This window comes from Microtus ochrogaster, unplaced genomic scaffold, assembly GCF_000317375.1.
Source record: "Microtus ochrogaster isolate Prairie Vole_2 unplaced genomic scaffold, MicOch1.0 UNK27, whole genome shotgun sequence".
NCBI classification, from domain to species: domain Eukaryota; kingdom Metazoa; phylum Chordata; class Mammalia; order Rodentia; family Cricetidae; genus Microtus; species Microtus ochrogaster.
Window position 1 is genome coordinate 3,515,318 of NW_004949125.1, and position 11,117 is coordinate 3,526,434.

Below are 11,117 nucleotides of genomic sequence, written 5' to 3' on the forward strand. Positions count from 1 at the left end.
CAGTGGTCGTCGCAGAAGCAATGTTAAGTGGCTGCTAGCCAGGGAAGGGGTGTGCGTCCTAAAAAGAAAAATCAATGACTCTTGTCATAAATTGTTTTTAGCGTTTCCTAGGGTTTCTCTGGACAAATGCTTTTCCTGCCTTCCTAGGACTGGAAGGAACAATTGAGAATCTTCGGACAGTCATCATAAGAGAGAACTGACAACCACAACTTGTCCGCAGTCCCCCCCTCTTCTGTGATTGGATACAGTTGCTGGGTGTAAAATTCACACAACCCATGTGATAAAATGTGTTAATAAAAGCATGTGCATGTTCAATAGGGAATAAATTCAGTCTGCTGAGTACTAGCCAAGTATGTAAGGAAGCCATGAGTTCCGTCCTCAGCACAGGAAGCCAGGTGCTAGCTCAGGCCTGTGATCCTGGCACTCCCAAAGCTGGAGGTAGCAGACAGAGTAGTTTCAAGTTCTCCTGAGTGACACAGTGCTTCCCTGGCAATCCTACGTGTTTTCGTGACAGCATGGAGCGCCTGCCGTTAAAGGCTCTCCTTCGGAAAGTCCTCCTGTTCTACTCCATGTCATTCTCTGTCCCTGCCTGTGTGTCTCCTGAAGAGTGGACACGCACACACTCGCCTGTGAGCAGGCGCAGCATGTCCCATGCGTGCAATTGGAGGACAGCAGGCATCATGGGATGTGGTCCCAGCCCTCCCCCTTTTTGATCCAGTGCCTTGTCTCCATTCTGCTCTCCCAGCCTGCTGCCCTATGAGCTTCCAGACTGCTTGTACCAATCTGCAGCCACAAAAACACACAGAACCCGACCCATGCCATTCTCTCAATTTTGCCTGTGATGCTGGGCCTCAATCTCAGATCCTCACTCCGCAGGGCCAATGCCTTCCCAAATAAGCCATCTCCTCAGCACTCCCTGTTCTCCCTGCCCAGGTTCCAGGTCATCCTGGGACATTTCACATAAACTGCAAAATCATCAGTCTTTTCACCTTGGCATCTCATGCCCCATCCCCTTCAGCACATGACATTTCATCCCTCATTCTTGTCTTGCACTCCTCTTGGTTTATCCCATGTCTTCTTCCCCTTGTCTAGCACCAGATGCTGTTCCTCTATGTGTAGGACCTGTGGCCGTAGAACCATCTTTTTTCCAGGTATCTTCTGAATCTTCCTGGGGCTTTGAGGTCTCTACCATCCTTCTTCCAACAACTGTAACTGTGGTACCTTTGAGGCACTTAGGCAAATTCGGGGTGGGAGGACAGGGCACCAATGGTAATTCAAGTATCCTACTTACCGTTACGGATAGGGGGAATGACCTCGGAGGCTTGTGGCAGACTCCTCCTGCAAGGGATCTCCAATAGGTGGGTGGTCAGTAATGGACTTGGCCCCGAGGGCCAGAGGTCCTAGGACCTGATGGCCGAGGTCCTTACTAGCCGCACACACCGATGAGCCTCCTATGTGAAACATTCATGGTCATTGTTAATGAACTGAATTTACCAGAATGATGGATTAGTGGGTGTATTAATTTACTGTTCTTCTTTACTCTTGGTTTTCATCATCTAGACCCTTATTATGCTATGTTGATCCTTGACCACTTTTTGTGACTTTCCCAGCTTATTTGTTGTGTATTAGCATTCCTTTCCTGCCCTAGAGCAACACAATTATTGTAATATTGTTCCGTTAGAACAGGTGTCCCAAGCAGAAATAAGTCTGTGTATTTAGTGCTTGCTTACCACATTGCAAAACATTTCTTCCTCTCTATTCATGCACATATGCGACATGTAGCCCAGGTGTTTAAGCCTATCATTGCCAAAGATGGAGACAGTTTGATCACTAATTCAATGTCATTTTGTTTGTGTCTTGAGTTTAGTAATTTGTCATGGGTGCAAGCGCCCATAAAATGCCATTCAATGTTGTCCATTGAAGTCTGAAGTCGTTTTCGTACACTCCTTGTGAAGTTTTAATACGTCACAGTACCACTAACAGATGCCTCAGAACATCCTCTGGTGTTGGTCCTCACTGATAAAGTTTTCTGAATCAGGTCTCTTTTCTAGTTTTTACTTTAGACTAGCTGCATCGGGGATTGCAGATTATCTCCCTTCCCTATGTCTCACCATACAAGTGCTAGTATACTGCACTCTCTCAGCTCTTACATTTGGTCTGGAGACTTAAACTCTAGTGCTCAAGCTTGTTGTGAAATGACTTTATATGCTTTAAGCCATCTCACCCATATTCTCCATCCCCTCTGTTTGAAAGTCCAGCCAAGCCTGGAACATTCTCTATTTTCCAGGCTGTCCTCAAATTTGTACAACTTCTGCCTGCAGCCATTGAGTGTCAAAATTCTAAACCTACACTACCACACACTACCTTTGTACCCTTTCAATTGAACCTTGGACTTCCCTGCCTTTCAGGTACCCTGTCTTTGGGTTGTTGAGTGACTCCATAACTGTCTCCCAAGTGTTCTTCACCTCCTCCCCTGCAGCTCTGAGGTCTTTCCTTCCCACTTCTTGACATGTACATGCTAATCATACTTGCCAATATCTAAGAAAGATCATTAGGGCACCTAGGACACATTCTAAGCCCAGTGTGCAACTCACCTCGAGATGTAGATGATAGTAACTCGGGAAGCTCTGAAGAAAACCACTGCAGGGGAGAGCTTTTTGGTGTGGGTCCAGTAATGGACTTGACCACGAGGGTCAGAGGTCCTGGGACCTGATGTTATTGGTCCCTACTGTCCACACACAACAACAAGCCTCCTAGAGACAAATATTTGAAAATTTAATAAGTATCTTAAATCTGTCACATCACCCATTGTTTAAAAATTATAATTTTTGTACATATGCATATGTATGTGTGCACGCATGCCACAGTACATATCCAGAGGTCAGAAACAACTGGTGACAGTTGGTCCTCTCCTCTTACCACTTGGGATTCGGGAATCAAACTCAGGCCATCAGGCTTTGCAGCACGAATCTGAGACACAGCTCTGTTCCTGCCACCCAGTTTGTGTAGTGTTTGCTTACTGTGGATGAACCCTTGGCTTCTTCTATCTCTTTCCTGTGTATGTGCACATGTGTCCCTATGCATACACTCATTTTCATGCATGATGTGGCCAGAGTAGGATACTGCATGTCATCCTTTATTTCTCTACACCTTATTTTTTTTTTAAGAGACCTCTCACCAAATCTGAAGCTCACTATTTTGTTTATTCCTGGTTTTGCTCCACTTTGCTTTATTTCCAGGCATGAGCACCCATGCCTGTCTTCTGCATGGGCACTGGAGATTTGCTCTCTTGTCCTCTTTCTTATACTATAAATTCTTTCATTGAATGAACCATTTCCCCAGCCACCACCTTTGGTTTACTAGCATCACATGAATATTTTGTGCATGGGCCCATTTCTTTCCAGCACTCTTGGCATTAACAGGTGTGTTTGATTTCCAAGGCTATTTTCAGCTCATGTGTTGCCTGCTTTCCCCTTTAAGTTCTGTAATTCTTTAAGTCACATACTCCTTACAACAGGACTATGTTTTAGATGTTCTTGTGCTTTTCATTCTGTGGCTTCTGGGTTAAGCTAGTTGATTACAATATAACTCTTGAGTATCAGTCTCTGTGCCTGGGACCAAAAGATTTTCTCACTTGATGGAACTGCCTGTGTAAAAGTAGATGTAAGAATGTAGGGGGCCTCTGTTGGTAGCTTGTTTCAGGTGTTATTGGTCAAAAATTACATATTAATGAAAATATACTTATAATTCTTTATGGGTTTTGCACACATGTAAATGGAGTTCTTGGGAGATGACATGAGAAGGTGAAGAGTTCAAGGCTGTTATCCCCTATAGGCCAGCCTGCACGACATGACACCCTATCTAGACAAAAACCCCACAGAGAATGGTATCTCTGTTGAATAGAGAGCTGCCAGTTAAGCAACCTCTTATTGTTGATGAGATATACTGCCCTCATGGCAGTTCCGATCCTTTTAACACTACAGTCATTTTGAAGATACTCCCGCAGCTCCAGAAGACCACCGCAGGCATCACTAAAGACCTGTGATAGTTACAAACTATCTAAACAGCCTGCAAAGCCCTTAGAAAGCAGCACTCCCATACAAGACAGGTTGAAGTAAACTCTAGATGACCCCAAAGACATTTTTACCATGCCTAGAGGAGGATGTCACTGTCCTCTCTATCTACCAGGCCTTTGATACAAACGCAATCCATCATTTGCATTATGGGCTAGGTCATGCATTTGCATTACGGTCTATGTCACGATCACTAGAATAGCCTTGCCATACACACACTCTTATCATAAAATAACCTGTTAGGCTAAGCTTTTTCAGATATTGGTTCATGTAGCCCAGGATGGCCCTGATTGTGTAGTTGATGGCCTCCCCCTTCATCCATCTTTACCCCCCATGTGTTCAGATCACAAACACGAATACCTCACTAGGCTTGGCTAATGTTTAGAAATAGGCTGCTACCATCTTGTCACTCCATAATTTTGCAACAGGCCCATAAATCTTTTGCTATCATTTAATTTTTGTAATAAGTATGACAGTCCCAAGGTGATAGTATGAAGACTATTAACTATGGGTAAGGGTCAGGGCCTAGAACCATAAGCTTATGACTCTCAAGACAGAGAGATAGCTCATAATAGTTTGAATTTGGGGATCCAGATCAACTAGTGAACAGCACACCAATGACCTGTCCCCTACTTATCATTTCATTTTTCCCCTTTCCTCCTCTCCTTTCCTCTCTCCCTCTTTCTGAAAGTGTAACCCAGGCTCTCATCAAATGGGCTATATACCTCAGAATATCTACAACTCTTGACTCAATTGCTTTCAATTCCTAGTACTGGATTAATGACATGGGCCACGATACCAGTCTCCCTACTCCTTATGTTGGACTAAGACAAAAGAATCAAACTCAGGTGGTTCTTAAATATATATTACGTGGATGTGCAGTGTTCAGGAATATAAGCTAGGAGGGCATTCCGGACACAGCGCTTACTTTTGGGCTGAGCAGAAAGACTAAAAAAAGGTGTCATAGCCAAAGGGAGTTGGCCTCTCTTAAAAAGTCTGAAAGGGCGGCAGGAGTATGGTCGCCAGATCTAATGCTACCCTTGGTTGCGCCCAAAACGACAGCACTAAAATATTCCAGGCAATTTTTTTGCCCACGTGCGACCAAACCAGTTTTCCCTGCCGGAAGTGGAAAAGGCGGAGCCGGCGGAAGTTCTATTTCCACCAGACGCAATAGTCCAATGCGGAACTTCCGCCCTGGGAGGGGACACTTCCGGTTACGGCGCCCAGCCCCCATCCTATGGGTGCCGAGTGGGTGCGCGATTTCAGTGCACCTGTGAGCCGTCCCTGCACCGCGCGCGCATTGGGCGTTACTAACGGACAACTCCTGCCTCTGGGATCTCAGATACAGGGATGCTTCGGGAATTGTGGACCCTCTTGCCCTTTATTGACTAATCCCCTCGGACCCAGGCCCTGGAGATGGTGAAGGGACCAGGATGTGAATCTAGGTAGCTGCATCTGCGGTTCTAGCTAAGGACAGCGCGAAACGTGTTGGAGAATGTGTTTCCAGCTCACCTCAGTTTAAAAAAAAACAAACCAAAACAAAAAAAAACCTATCCGGAACGGACGCACAGACAGAGATTCTCTGACTTGACAGCCGAGTAATATCGATCTGAAAGAAAAAAAAAAAAAAAGACAATTGGTGCACGTTAATTTGAACCAAATCTCCTAGGAGCCAAGACTAGAGGATCAGAGCTCACCAAAGGAGATCACAACACGGGGTACGAGTTCCTGAGAACCAGCTGTAAATACGCCAGCGTATTTAATGTCACTTGGAACCTGCAAGTTAAGTAACTTCCAGATCTCCTTCCCAAATGAAGGATCGTGGCACAGGTTAAGTAAAACTTAATACTTATTCACCAACGTGTGCTTGTATGTGTGTGTGAATAAAATAAACTTTTCTAAACCCTGACCCAAACTGACATTATTTGAGGACCCACTATTATAATGGTATTAAAAGTACAGAAAGTACAGGGTTTTTTTTTTTTTTTACACCCCCCTCATTTATATCTGAGACAAGCTCCTGCTGTGAACATTTGTGCTGCTCCAGGCTTTGCCTCACAATGCTGGAGTTACAGGGCTGAGTCACTCCATGGTGATGCTCAGCCTCCTTTGTGGTGGTGGGTTTCCCCGGCCCCTCAGACTGGATGTCCTTTAGCCCAGCTAGCTTTAAACTTGTATGTAGCGGGAGTTGTCCTTGAAACCCCTAATCTTTCATCCTATTTAAGAGCTGGGAATACAGAGTTGTGCTAACATGCCTAGCTAAGTTTTCATGTTTAAGCTTTGCTGGAAACTTTGTGTAGTTACATGAAAAAAAAAAAAAGTTTGGGTTTTTTCTTTTTTACAACAAGCTTGTAATAATATGACCTTTGCCCCTTGTACTGACATTAAGACCTCAAGCCTGAAAGGATACAAACTGGAAGAACCCACCCCTGGCAGGTGACTGGAAATGACTATGGAAGATGTCTTAGCTGACTCAAGGAATAGTGAGAGTTGGTTTCAGTGAGGACCTCTTAGTCATTCCCCTTTGGGAAAGTGATGAAGGCAAGGCAGGTGTGGTACACTTGTGTGGTCCCAGCACATGGAAGACTGTGGCAGAAGGAACACTGACTTAGGGTGGACTACACTGTGTATTCTAGTCCAATCTCGACTATAGAGTAATACCTTGTGTCAGAAAATTGAAAGGAAGAAAAATATTTTTTAAAAAGCCACAGTAGGAGAGGTGGGGATGTAGCTCAATGGTACATTGATTGCCTAGCTTAGGCAAAGGCCCTGGGCTGGACCCCCCAGCATCACCAAATCAAAAGGAGGAGGAGAGAATAAAAGTAGGTGTGCTCACCTGCCAAGTCAAGCTGAATCTGAGCTAACTGTCACTGTGAAGGTAAGGATCTACCTAGTGAGGGTTCTAATCCTGATGACATCATAAGTGTTGCTTGGTAGCAAGTAAACAAAATTTTTACTGGCCAGTCCTCATGCCCACATGATGCTTGAAATTCAGTTTAACTTATTTTATTCTTCCTGTGCCATAAATTACCCCTACACAGTTATTTACTCAGTCTCTAAAAGTTCAAAAATCAGCGTGATTTCTTCTCTTCCCTTAAAAGAGATGAGAGGAACAAGACATCTACCATTGTGTCATTTGAACCCATCTTAAAGTCACATAGTCATTCTGTGACAGGGATCACACAGACCAATCTGAACAGAGGGAGAGGGAACTTGGCAATGGTGTGACATCCAGAAGTGATATTGGTAGGAACCGTCTTGAAGGCTAGCTACCACCATCCCCCAAACTCTGATTTGAAAGCACACCCACACTCCTCTCATGCTTTTTGGCTATCTGTATCTTTTCAGAACTGGCTGATAATTTCACGAGCACTTTCATTGATTGGGTTGTTTGAATTAATTGTATATATCATAAATATAAATCCCAAGTCAGTTGTGCAGCCAGCAAAGATTTTCTCCCATTCTGCAGACTGTCTTGGTTCAGTTACTGCTTTTAACATATAGAAGCTGTTTAGTTTTCTGCAATCATGTTAATTGTTAGCAGTCTGAAGTTCCTTTCAGAAAGACCTGACCCATGTCTTATGTGTATCCTACTTGATAGTTTCAGAGTTAGTCTTGCATTAGGCTCTTTGGTTCACTTTGGGTAGGGAGATAAGATACAGATGTAGTCTCATTTGTCAACATGGGCAGAACTTGTTTCCCCAACACTGTTGAAAGAGGTTATCTTTTCCCCAGGGTATATTCAGGCATCTTGTTCAAAAATCACGTTACTGACTATGTAGGTTTAAATGCAGGTCTCTATTCTAGTCCGTTACGCAGGCGTCTGTTTAATAATTGAAGGGACAGCTAAAAAGAAGCCTCCTCAGTTGGGTTGTCCGCTGTGTTCGCACCTCTGCCTCTCTTTAATGGTATTTCTACAGACTAGTTAATTGCAGGCAGGGGGCATGGTGGTGGTATTATTTGAATATATAGTTCATGGTGGCTAAACTTGAAATTCTAGCTTGATGCCATGCCTCAAGCCTGAAATCCCAGTGCTTAGAAGGCTGAGGCAGAAGGAATTCATATAGCGTTGAGGCCACAGCCTATGGCTTACATAATAACTTTTAGCCAGTCTGGGTTATGGCTATAAGACATTACCTTGATATAACAGATAAATAAAACAACAGAAAAATTAATGAACTCATGATTTTCTTGACTCAGCCTTCCACATGCTAGTATTACAGGCAGACACTAAACTAAATACCCAACTAACTTTTTTTGCCTTTCCCTCTTTATTTTTTAATTAATTTTTTTATTGAGCTATACATTTTTCTCTGCTCCCCTCTCTTTCTCTTCCCTCCCCTTCAGCCCTCTCCCATGTTCCCCTGCTCCCAATTTACTCAGGAGATCTAGTCTTTTTTTTACTTCCCATGTAGATTAGATCCATGTATGTCTCTCTTAGGGTCCTCATTGTTGTCTAGGTTCTCTGGGATTGTGATTTGTAGGCTGGTTTTCTTTGCTTTATGTTTAAAACCCACTTATGAGTGAGTACATGTGATAATTGTCTTTCTGGGTCTGGGTTACCTCACTCAAAATAATGTTTTCTAGCTCCATCCATTTTTTTTTTGCAAATTTTAAGACATTATTTTTTTCTGCTGTGTAGTACTCTGTTGTGTAAATGTACCACATTTTTCTTATCCATTCTTCGGTCGAGGGGCATTTAGGTTGTTTTCAGGTTCTGGCTATAACAAACAATGTTGCTATGAACATAGTTGAGCACAAGTCCTTGTGGTATGATTGAGCACCCTTTGGGTATATACTCAAAAGTGGTATTGTACCCAACTAACTTTTATTAATACCCTCTTTTTTAGGTATCCTTGGATGGCCTGGAACTCATCGCATCGAACAGCCTGGCTTTGGACTCATTGGCAGTCATATTGCCTCAGTTTCCAGACTGCTGGGATTCTAGGCATGTGCCACCATGTACAGCTCTGTTCTGTATTTTAAGACAGGGGCTCACTTTCTAACCCAGCTGAGTTGCAGCAAGCCTACCACCTGGCGTGGGTTTTCAGGTGGACAGAACCACACCCAACTTACTTTCTGAATCTTAGGATGTTTTGGCATTCCCCAAAACTTGAAGGCTTTGGGGGAGACTTATGCTTTTAGGGTAGGTCATTGTTTGGGGCCACAAAAAAAAACCCAAAAACAAACAAAAAAAAAAAACGCTCTCTACCAGGGGCGTAGCTATCCTGAACAAACCAACCAATCCTGAGGCTATGTTCCCAACAACTTTCTGATTTAAGTCTCACACTCAAACCAGTTTTTCTCTTCCCCTAACTCACCCAGGGCCAGGTGTCAGGCAACCAGATACCACTCCTGTACCCAAAGTCACTTAACTGTTCATTTGCCAATGCTGAGCAATTTGTTGTGCCCAGGTGTGCCTTTTCCTCAGCAACGCCAGCAAAGACTTGACCTCGTACTTTCTCCACATTCTACTTTGTTGATGTAAGAGTCCGGGTTATTCTGCACCTTTCCAGGTAGCCTACTGACCTTGAACTTGTGATTCTCCTGTGACAGGCTCCTGAACACTTGAGAGCACTGTGTATTTTCCCCATTAACTTGTGCTCTACTATTTAGTACGAACTGGGTATTTCCCCTTGGCCCCACTTAGCCATGGGCCATTCCCTTTCTGGGTGGGATCTGTGACTGTAGAACCATCTTCCTTCCAAGTTTCCTTCTATCCCCTCCTGGGGTTGTAAGATCTTTACCAACCCACCTTCAGCTTCTGCATCCTTCATAAGGACAGTTGTCTCAGAAAGGGGCTGTGGGCATAGGAAAGGTGATAAGCCAAAATGTCTTAACTTGCCTTGAGAAATAGAAACTCAGAGACTATTGGGTGTTCTCCTCTTTCCGTGGAGATCCTCTTGGTGGGGGACTGGCAACATGACTACAAGAGTCAGAGGTCCTGGGACCTGATGACTTGGTCACTACCTGTCACACCAACACACCTCCTAGAGACAAAGATGAGGGGTTATTAAGGATACTAAGGGCCAGAAAGATGGCTCAGCGGGCAAACCCTGATGATCCAAGTTCTATCCCTAAGACCCACATGTTAGAACAAGTTGACTCCTCCAGGTTGTCCTCTGATCCCCACATGTGCACTGAGGCCTGCATGCCTACATACCTTCAACACTTAAAGAAAGGTCGTTAGGGCTGAGGAACAAACACAGTTGGCAGAGTGCTACCCTAATGTGCAGGATGCTGTGGTTTCCCTCTGCCAAACTACGGAAAGGGTGACTGGGAGCTCAGTGCTATACTCCTGCATGCCAGAAAATTGGGTAGCTGAATCAGGAGTTACTGCCTTCTCTGGGGGCATAGTGAATCCTCTGCCATCCTGCATAGCTACATGAGACCATGAAATGCCATTAAAGGCTCTCTTAGAATTTCTGCTCATTTTCATTCTTTTTAATCTCTGTGTATTGTGTATAAATGGGGCAACACATGACATGGTGCATGTGTGCAGGTCATAGGACCTCCCTGGGCATTAAATCTTACCTTTTACCTTTGCCTGAGGCATGGTCTCTTGTTCTCCTTTGCATATGCTAGGGTGCCTGCCTTCTTACCATAGAAGAGCTGGAAATACTGTTGTACACTATTCTACTTGTGGGATTAGAGGCCCACATCACCATCTGCTGGATTTGACCCTCATTATCTTCTGCTACTTTATCCAATCTTGGACTTCCCGTTGACCTGCCCGCCATGAATTAACCCTTCTCTGTGTGGGGTCTCTGACTGTATAACCATCTCCCTTCCAAGTCGGCTTCAGGTCCTCTTGGGATTATGAAGTCTTTTACCATTCCACTCCAACACCTGCATCTTTAGTATACTCTGCAGATGTAGGGGGCTGTTGGGGCACAGGACAGATAACAAGCCAGGTTCTAACACACCTCAAGAGATAGAGGGATGAGACTTGGGACTTCTCTCTGGAGGGAGATCCTAATGGTGAAAGGCAGTGAAGGGAAATGACCCAACATCTGTAATCCCAGCTCCTGGGGAGGTGGAGGC

General features: G+C 44.3%; 1 long non-coding RNA gene across 1 annotated transcript; it reads left to right on the forward strand.

Moving 5' to 3' along the window:
* The first annotated feature begins 5,302 nt into the window (after positions 1-5,302).
* Positions 5,303-10,498, forward strand: LOC101983762. The gene is made up of 2 exons (XR_258848.2): positions 5,303-5,903; positions 8,924-10,498. It is a non-coding gene; the product is annotated as an uncharacterized LOC101983762 (long non-coding RNA).
* The last annotated feature ends 619 nt before the right edge of the window (positions 10,499-11,117 follow it).